Below are 16,790 nucleotides of genomic sequence, written 5' to 3'. Positions count from 1 at the left end.
GTTGGGATCATGGTAATCTGTGATTCAGAAACTTATGGAGGAATAGAGAGAGGTTTTTGTTGTTGTTGATGATGATGATGATGTTGTTATTGTTGGGTTCTGGTCTCTCATTCTTGTAGAGACACAAATGTTGTTCATTGAGATCCTTTGTAGGAGGCTGCCTGATTGACTTCTGAGGAGTGATTGGCTGCAGTGCAGCCTGATTGACTTCTGAGGAGTGATTGGCTGCAGTGCAGCCTGATTGACTTCTGAGGAGTGATTGGCTGCAGTGTGTCTTTTTTCCCTCTCTTTGATATTTGCTCAAGTTTTATTTGTTTATCTTGCCCATACTTGGAGCATTTAACTTTTCAGAATTAATTTGCATTTTTAAGGATTGTAACGTGACTCCACCATTTCCTCTTCTACTCCTTCACTCCTAAGCCCTCCAGGTACCCTTGTTACTCTCTTTTAAAGTTGTTGTTACATGTGTGTATGTGTATTCACACACACACACACACACACACACACACGCCCATATAATGTTACTTGTATGTAACTGACGGACCATTCAGGACTGACCATTCTGTATTGGATAATCAATTAGGGGGATCTTTCTAGAGAAGAACATTTCTCCCTCTCAGCACTCTGTAGTTGCCTGTCGTTCTTTGTCTGGGGTTGAGGCCTCTCGGGATTTCCTCCTTCCATGAGATCGTGTTCACTAGTGACATCCCTGTTTAGTACACATTTAAGAAGTCATGTTGCTAAAACTTCATGAGTGTAGCTTCTCTCACATACTAGGAGGCAGGATCTCACAGTGGGGTCCCTGTTCCTCTGGCTCTGGCTCCTACAATCTTTTTACCTCTTTTCTCGATTCCTGAGCCAAAGGTGTAGGAGTTGTATTGGCAATTTATCAGTTACGACTAGAGTCCCCTAGTCTGCGTTTTGATTTGTTGTGGTTTTCTGATCATCTCTACATGTTGTCTACAAAGGGAAGTTCTTTGGTGAGGGGTAAGAGCTACACTTACCATCATCATCATTGTTATCATCATTGTTATCATCATCATCATCATCCATGTCATCATTATCACTGCCACCACCATTACCACTAGCATCACCACAGTTCTTGGATGTGTATAATATATTCTCATTATCATCTCCACAGACATCTCCCCTCCCCTTGATTTCCTATGCTACCCTTCTTCCTTCTACCAGTCCCTTACTTTAGATTTTGTTTTGTAAGTAGTTTGGTTTAACCAAGGCTATCTGTGTGACCATTAGAACTATCCATTAGTGACTGGTACAGGTCAAAAGTGAGTATACAACTGAATGCAGTGACTCCCTCTCCCCTTGAAACTATCTACCAGAGTTGGAAGTAGAGACAATGCCCCCCTCTGTCCATAAGTGGCCGTTGACAGACTCATTCTTGTGCAGATTCAGTACAGACATCCTAGTTGCTGTAAGTTTGAGATTGATCTTGCCCAAATAAAGACATCGTTTTATCAGCTACTCACTCTACTTTCCTGCTCTTACATTCTCCCACCCCACTTGTGCAGTATTCCTTAAAACTTGGAGTGGATGGCATAAATGCCTTGTTTAGGACGAGCATTCAAACATCCTTCATCCTTAGCAGCTATGAGTCTGCATCCATGATTGCTCACTAGAGAGAGACTTCTCTGATGGTTGCTCAGAGGAATATTTGTCTATGTGTATGAAGATAAATATTGATTAAGAAGGCAGTTTGATGCTGTCAGTTTAGCTCAACAATGGTATTAAGTACTTTTCCTAGGTCCTATGGCTTCCCAGCCATTGGATTTTGACTGGGTTTATGTATGTGGAATTTGCCTCAAACTTAGTTAAAGCAACTTGTTAATCCCTTAACTGGCATACTGCTACTCTACCAAGTGAATACATCTTGCCTGGCAGGTAGGTATCATAGTTCCTAGGGTTCATAGCTGCTGTGTAAGGCAGTTGATACCTTTAAGGACAAAACTGGCTCAGTTCCAGCTTGATTCCGCTGTGATGCAGCCAAGGTGTGTCATCTTTTTCAACAATTGAGTCTTATCATCTTAAAATGTGTGACTGAGAAAAATGACAAGAGTCTGTATGAATTTGCAGCTTCTGGGGCCTTTCTGTCCAACAACTCATAAGGAGGTATATCATACTTGGCAATTCGGCTTTTGTTCAGTAACCAGGGGCTTCAGGATGAGACTAATCTTTAAGGGAGATGGTATAGGCACATAAGTTGTTCTATATAAGGTAGGATTTCTCTGTACTATATAAACAAGCATATGGTAAGACAAGTCCAGGTAAACTGGTATAGTATTTCAAAACAAGAAATAAAGAAAGGATGGACTGCAGAATTTGAAATGTGAAGCCATCTCTTTAGTCCTGGTAAGTCAAGTCTGCCTCATCATTGTGTTGCTTGTGGGATACTTCATGTCTTCCTTTTAGAGCTTCAGTTCCCTCGAGAAAATACAAGATTTTAGTTTTTTGATAACAAACCTAAATTTGTTGGACCCTGAAGTTTTCAAAGTATAAGTAAATGGATTCAGTCTGATATTGTGCAAATTTTGATGAAGGAAAAGTAATTGAGTATTGAAATGGCATTGGCTTTAAGCAATATAGTTTGGAAGGCTTTGTGGTTTGCTTCCGTGTAGGTATCCATGCCTGCCTGGTTATTATAAATAGAGCTAAGACGTCCCACTGGGTCAGCTCACAACATGAGATATGCAGACCCATATTTTCTTTGCTGCTGCTTCAACAAACTTGAGCTTTCCTTAAGCTCAAATGTGGGGACCCACACGCATGGTGAAATTATAAACCTTTGCTCTTTGCAGCTGAGTTAGCAGGGCAGTAAATGGGTAAGACTTTCCCCGCTTCTGGTTTCCTCAGACTCTGTGTGTCACTCAGAGCTGAACAACAGGCTCTTTGTTTCATCTCTGGAACCAGAGTTTAGGGCTCATCTGTCTAGGTCACCCCACAGATGGTCGTAATCAGCAGTTATTTTCTCAGCTTATCTCTAGTTTCTGTGGAGGTGAAGAAGCTAAGGCCTTATGCCTCAGGAGCCTGCTAAGCCGCATCTGACCAACCTGCCCACACTGGTTTGTGCCAGCAGTAAATTGTTATCTGGGAGGTCAATAGGAACAATGGAGGAATTTGCTCACTTTATGTAACATGAGATTTATGTGATTGAAAGTGCCACTCTTCTTTAGCATTTCATTCTACCAATTTGTGCTGAATAATTGAACTTGAAATTAAACGACCTCATAAATTGAAAGGGTAGCCAAACTCAGACTGATATGTACTAAATGCATTTCAAAGAGCTCTTCAAAGCCCAAGGGAGAAACGGGGGAAGGAATGCTTTTAATTAAAACAAGCACAGTGAGGACAACGGCAGCAGCACTGGACCACCTTTCCAGAGTGGGTGAGGTTACAGATGTGCCTCCTCCTGCTTGCCCTCAAGGTCAACTCCACTGAAACACTATCAGGAGGAGTTGGAAGGATTATAAAAGTCAGAAATCCCAGATGGAAAACTCTGGATTCCAGGTTTATTGGAGTTTCAACTTTAACTTTTAATACATATATTATCCTAAGAGGTCAACAGTCGATTCTCTCTTTCTGTGTCTCTTGTCTCCTTCTTTGTTTCCCCCACCTCCTTAGATTTTTAAAAATTTAATCTAATATTATTTTTTTACTTATTCACTTTACATCCTGCTCACTGCCAGTCTCCTGGTCTTTGTGTGTCCATCCCTGGTTGTCCTGGAACCCACTTTTTAGACAAGAACGACCTTGAACTCACAGAGATCCTCCTGCCTCTGCCTCCAGAGTGCTGGCATTAAAGATGTTCACTACCACCACCCGGCTCTGTCTGTTTCTCATTAGGGCTGATGCAGTGCCTTTTAGATTTGTGGGCTGTGGGTTTAAGCTGTTTACATTTTGCTTAAAAGGTCTAACTCAGACCAACATGATTAGTTGTAGGATATGAAAATGCCAGTAGAGCAGGCAACAGTGTGCTTTGTAGTTTAAAGCACATCATATGGTGTAACAACATACAATAGGAGAGATAAGATTTTTATAGAGTAGCTATGTAATGAATGAGGTTTGTCACATGATTTTCAGTGTTCTTTGTGTAGAGGGGAAAGTTGAAAAACAGGGATCTTATCCTTATCTATTCCATGGGGGATAATAGTCTACCCACTCTCTACTGCTAATTTTATTTTATTTTTTTGAAGCATTGAAGCTTACTCGAATAGCAGATTCCAGCCCCGATTTCCTTTGCAAGAAGAATGCAGACATTAGAGTTTGGTTCATTGGTACAGCTGGTTTCATTTAGCTTGCAGCAGATAAAACAAACAGTGCCTAATCTTTTTGACAAAAGGGGCAATAAGGTTATTGTTTAAGCAAGAAGCATGATTTCAGTTATTAGAATGGCACATACTGGAGCAACTCTCTATCAGACAGGGCTTACGTGCAGTGGCCTCTGCTAGCCCCTTTGATTGAGTTCTTTGATCCTTTGACTGAGACATCCTCCCCACAATAATATGATGATGTCAGAGTTAGTTCATTCTCTTTGGAAGATTAAATATGGAAAATCTCAGTTATTGAAATGGTCACATTTCATAGTGTGAGGGGTCCTGTTTAGGGCATGTTTGAGAAGGGGAGGGAATGAAGCTACTTGCTTCAGGTTAGAGTACGGTGTCCCGAGTTGCTTTGCTACTGTTGGCATCCTTAGATTTGAATCAAGATGCTAGGTGGCAGCACCGTACTCTGGGAGCCAGTGGGTCTCACCAGTCTGCCACAGTACATTCGATAGGGTCTGGGAGCTTTTTTTGGTTTTCATTGCTTGGGATATGGTAGTGGCCACAGACATTGCCAAGATATATTCTCTAAATTAACCAGACCGTCTCCTGCAATTAAGAAGTAGTTGGATAAACTGTCACTAGTACTGGGATTGACCAATCCTGGTCTAACCTGTGAGGTGCACAGACAGCGCCTGTCAAAAAGAGCCCATTCTTCTGAGTTTCTGACTAAGCACTTAGTGTTCACTGTGTGCACTGGAGAAGGAATGTACGAAACCCATGTCTTCATTTCAGAGCCTGTTATCTAATGGGAGAAGTAGGAATTAACTAAATCAGTAGTTTGAGACTATACACTTGCAAATAGTATGAAATAGTGTGAAATTGAAGCAATGAGAAAGAGTGATGTGGGGCAGATATACTTTAGATGGGAAGACATTAGGAACTTACTCAGGAAGGGTCATTTGTGTTTCTAGTAGACTAGTTTTGTTTTGTTTTACCAGCCAGGTAATTAGTAGGGAGAAATGTCTTCCAAATTAGGCCTCAAAGTAGAAGAGTCCTCAGTAAAATGGTAGCCTGCGCATGCTCTGCACACTCAGAGAAAGGCATGTGACTAGGGCCTCAGGGTGGTACAGGGTGGGTTAAGAAAGTACCTTAAAGGTTATCCTTGGAAATGTGTGCTTAAACCCCTGCTCAGAATCAATCATCTACCTCTTACTCATTTTGCTCACATGCCTGCAGTTGGTAAAGAGCTGGGTATAAAAAGTTTATTTCTGGTCCCCGTGCATTGATTTTTTTGCAGTTTGACTGGGATTAGAGGGGCTCCCAATACATGGCTGAAAGCTCGTGCTGTTCTTTGCACGGTTTGGGCTTCCTATTAGGACAGTAAGCATTTCTGGACGTTTAGAGACTGAGGATATCAATGCTTCCATGTAAAGAGCTTAGATATTCTCACTTCTGCCCTTACACAGAAGAACATGCAAACTAGAGATGAGTGACTTTTCTGTAATCTCCCAGAGAACTGAGAACTGGGCCGTGAGGGACAAGCCACCATCCTAATCTCTGGAGAGATGTGTGGGTCTAGATATTTGTAACCAACATCTGCTTACCTACAGCACAGCCACTGAATCCGTAAATGGAGGATCCTTGAACAGTAATAAAGAAGTGGAATGAATGGTATCAGTCTTACAAAGGAGTAGGAGGTTGCCCTTGAGAATTCTCTGAAATGATGTTTGTGTGCAATATATGATGTGAGCCAGTTATAGAAAAGTGGCCTTAGGTTAGTTAAAACCACATATTATGAACTTTAGAACAGCCATTATAAAAATTTAAGAAAGCATAAGGTGTGAGAAAGTGAGAAACAGAGTCATATAATATTCTCATTTAAAATCAGAACAAGTGCAATATCAGGAAAGCAGGACAAATACAACAGAGGAACACAAGTTACAGACATTCATAAAACTATATCAAAATAACTCATTGTAAGTGGTCAAATGAACCAATTAGAAGACTCTTAATGGGTAAAATCAGCTCTCTGTTGTCAATGAGAAATCTTCTAAATGCAGAGGTTCACATTAAAATGAATGGACAGCAAAGATTTAGCATATTAACAAATAACAGAAAGATGAAGTAGGCATGTTAATTTCATACTAAACAGAGATTTCTGTTAATTGAGAAGATCTTCAGGGATGAGGGGGGTCATTATGTAATGATAAGAGGACCAAATCCCCAAGAAATGTCTATGTGTCAAAAAACAAAACTGTACCACAATGAGAGGTGAGACGTGCTGGAGCTCTCAGAGGTCAGCGAAGCTCCCTGATGCGGCTGATCTTGTCTTTTGTCCGTATTCATACCTCAAGTGGATGGAAACATCAGTGAGCATTTGAACAGCACTGTTAAGATGTATGGACTGGGATTGGCCGATAATTTAACGTGTGATTCCTTCGGGTTCAGTGCTCTGTTTACCTAGTCTGTTGATTATTGATCAAGTGTTTAAAGACAACAGATTCAAGGGTAGCACACATAGGCTACACCTCTCCATGGGCAGCATGAAAATAGCTTTGGGGACATGTTTAAAAGCCTCACGTGGACTTAGGGTTTATTCTGATCTGATTCAAGCTTTCGCCTCTTCCCTTGCTCAGTTATCTTTTCTGAGCATGTATCTTTTGGGATTAGTTCCATTAGGGCTGGATGCTCTGTGTAGAGGAGTGAGGATTCTGTCTAGCTAAGATGCCTTGTTTGGAAGTGGACCTTGTTTCCTGACTTTCTGGCTAGAGTCCTGGTTTACATATATTGTCTTTGGTCACTAGTAGTCATCATTTCTTTTTTACTATGAATATTGTCTTCATTTGCATGAAAAATATATGATAATCTTACTTGTATATTGCTTTGTGCTTCTAAAACATCGCTAGACTATTTTTCTCTTAAAGTTGGACTAAAGTAGTTTGTTCTAGGATAAAATCGAATATTCAAAAGCATTTTTTTCTGTTAAAAAATCTTTATTAAACATAGAGGGCTATGCCCAAATAACTTCCCAGGGTTAGGAAAGCCTCCTGGAGCCTCACTGACAGCATGTAGATATCGTGACATTGATTCCAAGGTTCTCATTATCTGCAAAGAGATGTGCTATGGCAGTGTCAAAAACAAGGCAGTCACTGTTCATGATGGCTGCAGCCACACCATCGTGAATGGACCGGGGTGTGGCCTCCCAGGTCAGTCTCCTCCCGTTCCGTTCAACTCCAGTCTGTAGGCAAAGTTCTCAGCTTGCTTTTGTGTGCCGATAAGGAGGACGATGTCAAAGAACTGCTGGTGACCTTCGTACTTCTCTTGCTTCTCAAGTACCAGCATGAAGTGGTGGCCAAAACAGGACTGCATCATCACCCAGTCCACAGCCCCCGGTAGGTTAATGTCTGTAGCCAGGAAGACTATGTCCTCTCCCTGAAGGGTAGTGATTCTATTGTGAGCATGCATGAGATGGGACATCATGGCTTCCAGGGATCCCTGCCACTTGCAGGAGGCACCAGGACAAGGGCAGGAATAAGGACCATATTCACAGATGTCTTCATGCTCTGGTTTCTCTGTATGGTGTAGAGTCAGGTCATTCGGTGACCCTGTGGAAGTGTTTTGAATTACATATGATCATCACTGACTATTTAATTCAGTGTTTAAAACTTGTCAGTTAGCTTGAAAATTTTTATTGTATGAGGTCTATAGACTCACTTCATTGCTTTTGTGAAAAATGATCAGCCTAAAATTCAAGTGACCTTTCATATAACTTCCTATTCCTAACTTAATGATGTCTCCAGAATAATTAAAGATAGCTTCAATGCTGGACAATTGAAGCATGAATTCATGAGTAAATCGAGGCTTGGGTGAAATTAGGTGAAATTATTTGTATCCATAGCTGACAAGGCAAAACATCAATGAAATTAATCAAATGGTTACTATTTATTTAGCACAAACTCAAAAAAAAAATCCCAGAAGTATATGCTGTTAGGAATAGTGATGCAAAGACAAGAAGCCCTTGAAGTTTCTAATATTAATATCTACATTAAATACTGATGGTAGGATTGTATTATAGGCATCGATTTATCAGCGAGTTTAAAGTAGAGAGGATCATAGCAGAGCAGAAGATGAGAGAGGAGTGGAGCGTTGGAAGTGGGAGGGACCTTTCTCCTAAGTGTGGGTGGGTTGCCAGAGAAGTTCATCTCGAAACTTGTGTCTGTGGTCATTTCCTGAAGCCATGGGAATGATCTGTCTCTGTCTGAGATTTGAAAATGGGAAACATGAGATGAGCTCATTGGCTTTGAACCAACAAAATATTTGCACTTAAAAAGTCTCAGACAGACAGGAAATTGTTTGAAGATCGCAAGCATAAGACATTTGTCATTTCTTTATGTTTGATTCATGAACAAATATGTTCATTCTTTCTAGCATTCCAAGGAAAAAGACATTTCCCTGCATAACAACTCCTTTCAAGTGATAAAAGCTGAGTCTGCCTCAAGTTTAGAATGGCCACTTTGGGATTTCTGTTTTCAGGGATTTAAATCCCTGACCTTCCGGATCTGAAAGCATTGTCGGAGTTGAAGGAAACTGTAAACATTAGGCACTTTGGTTAATAGTTGTAAGCCCTGTTGTAACCCAGTGGAGAATACCATAGAAGTTGTTCTAATTGGTCTGATGGTTTTGACTAGTGAGTGACTTTTGAAGCAGCATGGAAATCAGAATCTGTATAGTGGGCTAAAAATTAGAAGTCCCTGAGGATGTAGAAGAGGAAGCAGAGGCTTCTGTTGTCTGTCTGATCAAACCTCTCAGGAGAAGCACAAGAAAATTGAGATACTGAGAAAGCAAGTAAGTAGTGCTACAAATGAAGCCTACTGGGATTCTTTAGGAATCAGAATTCCCATTGAGAAAGGATGGGCCAGACAGTGACACTTAAAATAGAAAAACAAAACAAAGCCAACAACAAATAACAAATTAACTTCCTGATCTTAGAAAGTTTCAATGCTAAACTCCAGAGAGTTCTAACTCTGGTCGTATGACCAACTTGAAAGCATAATATATTATCAAATTAAAATAGTGTTTAATTTCCAAATGGACTATAAAGGATGAAGTAACAGAGTAGCAAAGAGAGAAGCAGGGAACAGGAGGATATGTAGCAAAAGAGGAGAATAGAAGGGGCATAAGTGAGTGGGCAGGAGTGGGCTATGATTCAAAGAAAGCGTATTTTCAGAGGCAATCTGAAAAGATTCCAGGACGGTTTGTCATTAGGAAAAAATTGTTTTTAATGTGTAGGGGACTAGTGGAATGGAGATTGAGATTGGAAAACAAAGCAGCAGCAGCAGCAGCAGCAGCAGCAGCAGCAGCAGCAGCAGCGACACAATGGAGAATGAAAGCCACTGTTGTGAGGGATGAAGAAGGAAGATGGGGAGTTGTTGATTCAGGAGACTGAGAGGGGAGGCATTTGGATCATCTTATCTTTAAAGCAAATGGGGAAGGAATATAGAGAGATGCTAGAATGAAGGAGTGAGTGGAAAGGGGGAGAAATGATTAAGGAAACCCTTGAAGTATATTCTTGATGGAAAAATTTGAGGCCTGTTTCTGCCAGTTGAACTTTCTGCCAAAAGTCTCAGATGATTGGTCTTCCCTTTCTGGTTCTGTCAGTTTGCAGATCTGAATAGCTCTTTTAGTTGTCAGCTTCAATGTACTTTGGTTTAGACCATATGGAAACCATACTCAGATATTTCTGCTGTCTTTGTATTTATGGGTGTCTAAGTAGCAGAGAGGCCAAGGAACCCTAGTGTATGGCTGCACTCCTTGGCCTTTTTGACATCAATAGTAGTGTGATTTGTTAAAGTATCAGTTTCACTTCTCTGGATATCTTCTCTTGTTATTTCTTTTTTTTTTCTTTGTAGTTAGAGTCATGGAATAAAGGTAAAGTTTTGACATCAGTTTATTTCTATGAAAATAGAAAAATGTGGATGACTAAGTACATTTAGAGCGTTTGGAATCTATATCAACGCAGTATGTGCCCAGTGAGTGCTCTTACATATTTCTTTATCGTTAAATAAATCTTAGAAGAGATTTGAAGTAACACATTTTCCACATTCTACCAAGGAAGAAACTGCAGTCCACGTAGTCTGGAAAATCTGCTATTGTCACTTAGTTCACTCTACGATGAATCAGAACAAGCCAGTCTAACTCCAGATACGACTTAATACTTGCCACTTTTAGGTCTGTGTTTACTCTACTTTTTTTTTTTTTTTAATTTTTTTATTGGATGTTTTATTTACATTTCATATGTTGTCCCCTTACCCCATCCCCCACCCACCCAGGAACCCCCAATCCCCTCACACCTCCTCCTTCTTCTTTGTGGATGTAACCTCTATCTACCCCCCCACTCCCACCTCCCCACCCTCAAAACTCCCACCCCCTGGGGCGTCCAGCCTTCATGAGGTCAAGGATCTCATCTTCCACCTGTGCCCAGCAGGGCCCTCCACTCTTATATATTCAGCTAAGGCCCTGGATCCCTCCATAAGTGCTCCCAGGCTGGTGGTTTAGACCCTGGGAGCTGTGGTTGGTTGGTATTGTTGCTCTCCTCATGGGGCCACAAATCCTTTCAGCTCCTTCAGTCTTCACTCTAACTCCTCCATTGAGAACCCCATAATCACTTCAATGGCTAGTTGTGAGCATCTGCCTCTGAATATGTCAGACTCTTGAAGACCTCTGAGGAGACATCCATATCAGGCTCTTATCAGCATGCACTTCCTGACTTCCACATCAGCATCTACCTTTGGTGACTGCACATGGGATGGATACTCAGGTGGAAAGGTCTTCAGACGGCCCCTCCTTCAGTTTTTGTCCCTCGATTTGTCTCCATATTTGCTCCCTTGAGTATTTTGTTGCTCCTTCTAAGAAGGACCGAATCACCCCCACTGTGTCTTCCTTCTTTATGGACTTCATGTGGCCTGTGAGTTGCATCTTGGGCATTTTAAGGTTCTGGGCTAATATCCAATAATCAGTGAGTGAATACCATGTGTGTTCTTTTGTGATTGGCTTACCTCACTCAGTATGATAATTTCTAGTTCCATCCATTTACCTAGGAACCTCTCAAATTCATTGTTTTTAATAGCTGAGTAATACTCCATTGTGTAAATATACCACATTTTTTTAATCCATTCCTCAGTTGAAGGACATCTGGGTTCTTTCCAGCTCCTGGCTATTATAAATAAGGCTGCAATGAACATAGTTGAGCATATGTCCTTATTATATGTTCGAGCACCTTCTGGGTATATGCCTAGGAGTGGTATAGCTGGATCCTCCGGTAATGCTATGTCCAATTTTCTGAGGAACCGCCACACTGATTTCCAAAGTGGTTGCACCATCTTGCAGTCCCACCAACAATGGAGGAGTGTTCCTCTTTCTCCACACCCTCGCCAGCATCTACTATCACCTGAGTTTTTAATCTTAGCCATTCTGACTGGTGTGAGATGGAATCTCAGGGTTGTTTTGATTTGCATTTCCCTGACGACTAAGGATGCCGAGCATTTCTTTAGGTGCTTCTCGGCCATTCGAGTTTCTTCTGTTGAAAATTCTTTGTTAAGCTCTATACCCCATTTTTTAATAGGGTAATTTGGTTGCCTGGAGTCTAATTTCTTGAGTTCTTTGTATATATTGGATATTAGCCCTCTATCAGATGAAGGATTGGTAAAGATCTTTTCCCAATTTGTTGGTTGTCGTTTTGTCCTATTGACAGTGTCCTTTGCCTTACAGAAACTTTGCAATTTTATGAAGTCCCATTTGTCAATTCTCGATCTTAGAGCATATGCCATTGGAGTTCTGTTCAGGAACTTTTCCCCTGTGCCCAAGTATTCGAGGCTTTTCCCCACCTTCTCTTCTATTAGTTTCAGTGTATCTGGTTTTATGTGGAGGTCCTTTATCCACTTAGATTTGAGCTTTGTACAAGGGGATAAGAATGGATCAATTTTCATTCTTCTACATGTTGTCCTCCAGTTGAACCAGCACCACTTGTTGAAAATGCTGTCCTTTTTCCACTGGACAGTTTTAGCTCCTTTGTCAAAGATCAAGTGACCATAGGAGTGTGGGTTCATTTCTGGGTCTTCAATTCTATTCCATTGATCTTCCTGCCTGTCTCTGTACCAATACCAGGTAGTTTTTATCACTATTGCTCTGTAGTACAGCTTGAGGTCAGGGATGGTAATTCCTCCAGAAGTTCTTTTATTGTTGAGAATAGTTTTCGCTATCCTGGGTTTTTTGTTATTCCATATGAATTTGAGAATTTCCTTTTCTAACTCTGTGAAGAATTGAGTTGGGATTTTAATGGGAATTGCATTGAATCTGTAGATTGCTTTTGGCAAGATGGCCATTTTTATTATATTAATCCTGCCAATCCATGAGCATGGGAGATCTTTCCATCTTCTGAGATCTTCTTCAATTTCTTTCTTCAGAGACTTGAAGTTCTTGTCATACAGGTCTTTCACTTGCTTGGTTAGATTCACACCAAGGTATTTTATATTATTTGCAACTATTGTGAAGGGTGTCATTTCCCTAATTTCTTTTTCAGTCTGTTTATCTTTCATGTAGAGGAAGGCTACTGATTTGTTTGAGTTGATTTTATAACCAGCCACTTTGCTGAAGTTGTTTATCAGGTTTAGGAGTTCTTTGGTGGAAGTTTGGGGGTCACTTAAGTATACTATCATATCATCTGCAAATAGCGATATTTTGACTTCTTCCTTTCCTATTTGTATCCCTTTGACTTCTTTTTGTTGTCTAATTGCTCTGGCTAAGACTTCCAGTACTATATTGAATAGGTAGGGGGAGAGTGGGCAGCCTTGTCTAGTCCCTGATCTTAGTGGGATTGCTTCAAGTTTCTCTCCATTTAGCTTGATGTTGGCTACTGGTTTGCTGTAAATTGCTTTTACTATGTTTAGGTAGGGGCCTTGAATTCCTGATCTTTCCAAGACTTTTATCATGAAGGGATGTTGAATTTTGTCAAATGCTTTCTCAGCATCTAGTGAGATAATCATATGGTTTTTTTCTTTAAGTTTGTTTATATAGTGGATTACATTGATGGATTTCCGAATATTGAACCATCCCTGCATTCCTGGGATAAAACCTACTTGATCATGATGGATGATTGTTTTGATGTGGTCTTGGATTCGGTTTGCTAGAATTTTATTGAGTATTTTTGCATCGATGTTCATAAGGGAGATTGGTCTGAAGTTCTCTTTCTTTGTTGGGTCCTTGTGGGGTTTGGGAATGAGTGTAATTGTAGCTTCATAGAACGAATTGGGTAGTGTTCCTTCTGTCTCTATTTTGTGGAATAGTTTGAAGAGAATTGGTATTAGGTCTTCCTTGAAGGTCTGATAGAATTCAGCACTAAAACCATCTGGTCCTGGGCTTTTTTTAGTGGGGAGACTTTTAATGACTGCTGCTATTTCCTTAGGGGTTATGGGACTATTTAGATGGTTTATCTGCTCCTGGTTTAATTTTGGTACCTGGTATCTGTCTAGGAAATTGTCCATTTCATCCAGGTTTTCCAGTTTTGTTGAGTATAGGCCTTTGTAGTAGGATCTGATGATTTTTTTTAATTTCTTCCGTTTCTGTTGTTATGTCTCCCTTTTCATTTCTGATTTTATTAATTTGGATACTCTCTCTGTGCCCTCTGGTTAATCTGGCTAACGGTTTATCTATCTTGTTGATTTTCTCAAAGAACCACCTCCTGGTTTTATTGATATTTTGTATTGTTCTTTCAGTTTCTATTTGGTTGATTTCAGCCCTGAGTTTGATTATTTCCTGCCTTCTACTCCTCCTGGGTGTATTTGCTTCTTTTTGTTCTAGGGCTTTTAGTTGTGCAGTCAACTTGTTAGTGTGTGCTCTTTCCAGTTTCTTTTTGTAGGCACTTAGAGCTATGAGTTTTCCTCTTAGCACTGCCTTCATGGAGTCCCACAAGTTTTGGTATGATGTGTCCTCATTTTCATTGAAATCTAAAAAGTCTTTAATTTCTTTCTTTATTTCTTCCTTGACCAAGTCATCATTGAGTAGAGAGTTGTTCAGTTTCCATGTGCACATGGGTTTTCCATTGGTTTTGTCATTATTAAATACCAGTCTTATTCCATGGTGATCTGATAAGAGGCAAGGGATTATTTCAATCTTTTTGTATCTGTAGAGGCTTGTTTTGTGACCAATTATATGGTCTATTTTGGAGAAGGTACCATGAAGTGCTGAGAAAAAGGTATATTCTTTTGTTTTAGGATGAAATGTTCTATAGATGTCTGTTAAGTCCATTCGGTTCATAACTTCTGTTAATGTCAAAGTGTCTCGGTTTAGTTTCTGTTTCCATGATCTGTCCATTGCTGAGAGTGGGGTGTTGAAATCCCCCACTATTATTGTGTGAGGTGTAATGTGTGTTTTGAGCTTTAGTAAAGTTTCTTTTATGTATGTAGGTGCCCTTGCATTTGGGGCATAGATGTTCAGAATTGAGAGTTCACCTTGGTAGCTTTTTCCTTTGATGAGTATGAAGTGTCCTTCCTTATCTTTTTTGATTAATTTTGGATGGAAGTCGATTTTATTTGATATTAGAATGGCTACTCCAGCTTGTTTCTTGGGACCATTGGCTTGGAAAATTGTTTTCCACCCTTTTATTCTGAGGTAGTGTCTGTCTTTGTCACTGAGGTGTGTTTCTTGTATGCAGCAAAATTCTGGGTCTTGTTTGTGTATCCAGTCTGCTAGTCTGCGTCTTTTTATTGGGGAATTGAGACCATTGATGTTAAGAGATATTAAGGAAAAATGATTGTGGCTTCCTGTTATTTTTGTTATTAGAGGTAAAGTTATGTTTGTATAGTTATCTTCTTTTGGGGTTGTTGGAAGATTACTTCCTTGCTTTTTCTAGGTTGTAGTTTCCCTCCTTGTGTTGGCGTTTTCCATCCATTATCCTTTGAAGTGCTGGGTTTGTGGGAAGATATTGTGCAAATTTGGTTTTGTCATGGAATATCTTGGTTTCACCATCTATATTGATTGAGAGTTTTGCTGGGTATAGTAATCTGGGCTGGCAATTGTGTTCTCTTAGGGTCTGTATGATGTCCGTCCAGGCTCTTCTGGCTTTTATAGTCTCTGGTGAGAAGTCTGGTGTAATTCTTATAGGTCTGCCTTTATATGTTACTTGACCTTTTTCCCTTACTGCTTTTAGTATTTTTTTCTTTGTTTTGTGCATCTGATGTTTTGATTATTATGTGACGGGAGGTATTTCTTTTCTGGTCTAGTCTATTTGGTGTTCTGTAGGCTTCTTGTATGTTTATGGGCATCTTGTTCTTTAGGTTAGGGAAATTTTCCTCAATGATTTTGTTGAAGATATTTACTGGCCCTTTAAGTTGGGAATCTTCATTCTCATCTATACCTATTATCCTTAGGTTTGGTCTTCTCATTGTGTCCTGAATTTCCTGGATGTTTTGAGTTAGGAGTTTTTTGCTTTTTTCATTTTCTTTGACAACTGTGTCAATATTTTCCACCGTATCTTCTGCATTTGAGATTCTCTCTTCTATCTCTTGTATTCGGTTGGTGATGCTTGCGTCTGTGACTCCTGATCTCTTTCTTAGGTTTTCTATCTCCATGGTTGTCTCCCTTTGAACTTTCTTTATTGTTTCTATTTCCAGTTTCAGATCCTGAATGTTTTTGTTTAATTCCTTCTTTGTGTTTTCTTGCATTTCTTTAAGGGATTTCTGTGATTCCTCTTTAAGGGCTTCTATCTGTTTACTTGTACTCTCCTGTATTTCTTTAAGGGAGTTACTTAATTCCTTCTTATAATCCTCTATCATCATCATGAGAAGTGATTTTAATTCTGAATCCTGCTTTTCAGGTGTGAAGGGGTGTTCAGGGCTTGCTATATTGGGAGAACTGGGCACTGATGATGCCAAGAAACTTTGGTTTCTGTTGCTTATGTTCTTGCGCTTGCCTTTCGCCATCTGGGTAACTCTAGTGGTACCTGCCCTCTCTGTGTAAGATTGGAATCTGTATTTCCAGTTATCTTGCTTATTGCAGAGCTCCTCGGAGTCCAGAGGTCTCTGTGGTCTTATGCCCCTAATCTCCCGGGTGGAAGAACTCCTGGGACTCAGGCCACCTCTTGGATCTGGTAATCCTTCTGTTCTGAGTGCAGTGGCTCCTCGGCTGCTCTGAGTGCAGTGGGTTCTCGATGACTCAGGATTCAGTTTCAGCTGCTCTGAGTGCAGTGGCTCCTAGATGACTCAGGATTCAGTTTCTCCACAGGACAGGAGCAGACCAACTCTGTGTCAGCTGCTCTGAGTGCAGTGGCTCCAGCTGCTCTGAGTGCAGTGGGTCCCTGATGACTCAGAATTCAGTTTCAGCTGCTCTGAGTGTAGTGACTTCTCGATGACTCAGGATTCAGTTTCTCCACAGGACAGGAGCAGACCTACTCTGTGTCTGCTCCAGTCCCAGGGACCAGGCAGGGGCCGAAGGGAAGTGGAATTCCGGAGGGGCGGG

General features: G+C 40.5%; 1 protein-coding gene and 1 pseudogene across 3 annotated transcripts in view; one reads left to right on the top strand and one right to left on the bottom strand.

Moving 5' to 3' along the window:
• The window catches only part of Cdk14 (cyclin dependent kinase 14), a 472,739-nt gene that overhangs the window by 150,633 nt on the left and 305,316 nt on the right, over positions 1-16,790 (top strand). The gene's annotated exons all lie outside the window — the stretch shown is intronic.
• LOC114633159 lies at positions 7,260-8,849 on the bottom strand (annotated as a pseudogene).

The sequence above is a fragment of the Grammomys surdaster genome, unplaced genomic scaffold, assembly GCF_004785775.1.
Source record: "Grammomys surdaster isolate TR1022 unplaced genomic scaffold, NIH_TR_1.0 543, whole genome shotgun sequence".
NCBI lineage: Eukaryota > Metazoa > Chordata > Mammalia > Rodentia > Muridae > Grammomys > Grammomys surdaster.
This window is presented reverse-complemented; position numbering and strand designations above follow the sequence as displayed.